Source organism: Meleagris gallopavo, chromosome 2, assembly GCF_905368555.1.
Source record: "Meleagris gallopavo chromosome 2, MGAL_WU_HG_1.1, whole genome shotgun sequence".
Taxonomy (NCBI): Eukaryota; Metazoa; Chordata; class Aves; order Galliformes; family Phasianidae; genus Meleagris; species Meleagris gallopavo.
This window is the reverse complement of record NC_139405.1, coordinates 57,736,489-57,740,044: the sequence shown is the minus strand read 5'-3', so window position 1 is coordinate 57,740,044 and position 3,556 is coordinate 57,736,489.

Genomic DNA, 3,556 nt, shown 5'->3' with positions numbered 1-3,556 from the left:
TTCAATAACTTTTCTGACATTTTTTGACACTTTCTCTAACCTATTGGTTACATCAACAAGGAAAATGCTTATCTCAGTGCTGAAAAGAGAAAAATGATGTGATAAGGCAAAAAATAAAATGACAGTCAAGCTTTGGTGTAAACATAACTTAAGCACTGTTAATGGACTATAGACATCAGAGTCTTGATCCACTGAAGCCAATAAATATAGTCACGTTGAATCAGTGAGAGCCAGGTTTCTGTGCTAACTTCAAATTCAGACTTTTGTAAGCTATCTTAAATAAATATGTGAATTTCCTCATCTTGACTGCAGCAAATACCTTAGTTTGTCCTACCTTTTAAATCAAGAGTAATCTGATAGGCTTTAATCTGCCTATTGTCAGAACTAGGAATTCAGGGTCTTCCCTGCTAACCCTACAAAATGGGAAAAGGATTCTGAGCAATGCCTGTGATAGCCTTGCTGTATGAAAAGAGGATCTGTTATTCAAATCTCTGCTAGCACAACAAATGAAGCAAAACTATTAGAAAATGTTTTATTTCAACAAGTAATTTGTTCCTTTGCATGATCACTGCTGTTGATTTTTTTTGTTTCAGAATTAATTTTGATAAAACACCATAAAATATTACAATGAATAATCCAAGAGCATCCAAATAAGAAATTAATAATATTTTGTCAGTCTATTACTTTTCTAGCTTCAGTGGTTCTAATGATTTGTAGTATAAGTTTAGAGACAAAAACACCTGATAGTCATTATACAGATGAATACAGAGCCTTCCGTTTTGCGATGCAGAATAATTCCACATTTCCTAGATTTTCTAATTGTATTCTATAGACTATGTTTTAATGCCTAGTACGTATGGTTGCAAATATTTTTTGTACACGTGCATAGGTTTTGTCTTGGAAAGTTTTCAGAGAGAGGTTTCTAACTAAAAATATGCAATTATGCATTTTAGGAAATGAATTTCAGAGAGTAGGTTTAATATGTGCAGAATACTATATCTGGGCTTGAACAGTAAAGGTCTCTTAGCCTTTTCAAGTTGGAAGGTTCATTTATCCTTACTGACCCCTGAAAGCAGTTTCTTCTGAGGATGTCTGGCTATGGCTTGAATGGGAAACACATACAATTTTTGTGTGTCCACAACAATCTCACAACATTCCTGAGTGCTGGTTGCAAAAAGCAAATCTTGAATTATACTTTCTCTCTTATTCTCGTAGTCTCTGCTAAGTGGCTTCTCAAGGCTTTTCACTTGGATGACATTTCTTTCACTTTTGTGCTTTTACAATTACATTTACTTGTTAATCATAGGTCCTGTTGATCTCTGGTGTTAACTGAATATATAAGGGCAATAATACTACTTACAAATCATGAATCACCTCCCTTCATAGGAAAGAGTGTACCTAAGTGAGAGAACAACGACAACTTTGGTTTGAAAGGGCTGGTGCTAACTTCCTGAAAAGGCTGAGAGGAGAAAGTCCAGTAAAGCTAGTTTTGAATCACACTAGCAAGCTAAGGAATTCCTAAAATTATCACATGAATAATCTGCATAACCTGTTTCCAAGCTTTCATCAGCAGCAAATGCATTGAGGCAATTCCAAGAACTTTTAGTGTCACAGACTAAACACATTCAATAAGAGTAGGAGATGGGAAAAACAGTGAATTATTTGTGGAGAGTTGCTAAGTAAATTAGCTGAAAGAATTCGTATAAGACTCTTTGGACTGCTTCCTGCTCAGAGATTTATGGAGGATAAATACAACAAATACTGTTCCTGCATGTTTGTTTATCTGTGAAACTTTTCCACACAAAAAATAATGATACCCTTTCATTACCATCATCCCAGTAATAATATCTTTCTGACTGTGTCAGAGGGGTAATAGCAAGCTTTCATCTACTTCACCAAGTACCATATCTTTGACATTCTACAAAAAAATAAAAAGACTTCTTAAAAAAATACAAACTTGTATTTGTTCCACTACAAATTTCAGCATCTATAAATTAAACTGTTGTGGATTAAAGATAAATGCAGAATTTGACCCACTGTACCAAAAAAGTGATCTGAGTTCTAAAAGACTTTCCTAGTTACTTCCTCAGTTTTCTTAATGCTTTGGTAATTGCATAATCCATTTGTTTTAATAATGATTTCATTGCTATTCTACACAAGACAAGAGTACATTAGAAGAGAAAAAAAGGAGCAGGGTGACAAACAAAGTTTATGAGAACTCTTCTTTCAAGTTTAATTGCAAGTTATTTATCATTCAGCAAATTAGCCTTGAGAGGTCACTGTTGTTCATGCAGGATGAAAGCACTCATGCTAAGATATTGCATAGAAAAATAGTTTAGTTATGTAGTTACTACTCTGCTCACTACTCTGTGATGCAGTCTTATATTGGTCTTTTCCTATGATAGAATAGAAAGTTGTATGAAATTGTTCAAAATAAAAAAGTAAACCTTTTCCCTTTCAATGCATTACTTTAATTACATAACATAGAGATTTAGTACAAAAAAATTATGTATATTCATTAAAGTACTCTGATTAGATTACTTCTTATCATAATGTTTAATCCCTAAAGTGAAATACATTGAAATGTTGATCTTTTTATTAAGCTGATATCTTTTAAAGCTAAAGATCTAGCAAGTTGTACAGGAACTTAACTGACAATCTGTTTACTGCACTTCATTTACTTCATTGAGCTTTTAATATCACCAGATAAAAAAAAAAAAAAAAGATCAAAGAAATTTCCTGCCTATGAGGGAAAGTGAACTGCAAATAAACATTTTCATGCTACCAGTGAGAATTCTTGTAACCCAACCAATAGAATAACTGCACTGCAGAGGCATCAATCTTTTCAATTACACTTACAGAAAAGCTGCAGTCATCAGTTATAGCTTCTATTAGAAAAAATTCCTTTTTCCATGACTATGAGTTGTTAGAATGCCCCTTTTACTCTGCCTGCTCGTGATAAAAGCAGGCTTTCAATGCTCTTGTAAACTGAGTTCTCTTTTTACTTACTCACTTAAAAAACAAGTAGTAGAACTTGCCTTACGTCAAATATGAAATTCACTGATTTGTTCTGTTCGCATGTTGAATTACATTCTACTGATACTGTGAAATCACATTTTATCAGTTGGCAATGACAGCTCTCTCAAACTCACATATCATATCCTGTAAGCTAGATTTGATAGCTTTGAGATGAGAGCATCTAACTCTATGAGAAATTCTGGTGAAGTTGGTAGAATCTCTTGCAGTAACTTTTTTAGTGCATGCAAATTATTAACAAAAAAATGTTGAATTATTTTATCATTACTTTAATGCTGAACCATCTCAAATGACTTTCTTCTTCTCAACGTTTTAAATGTGGGTCATTTTGTACATTTAAGCTATGAAGACTATTCTTTGTTTTTGTTAGAGCCACATATTTATACAAATCAAAGACCTGATCCTGCAAACATTTAAGCATATGCTTAATTTAACTTAGAGATGCAATCTCTTACACATAGATTAACGGGACAAAAGTGTATATAAGATTAGGGCCTTATTTGGCTTTCAGGAAACCTTT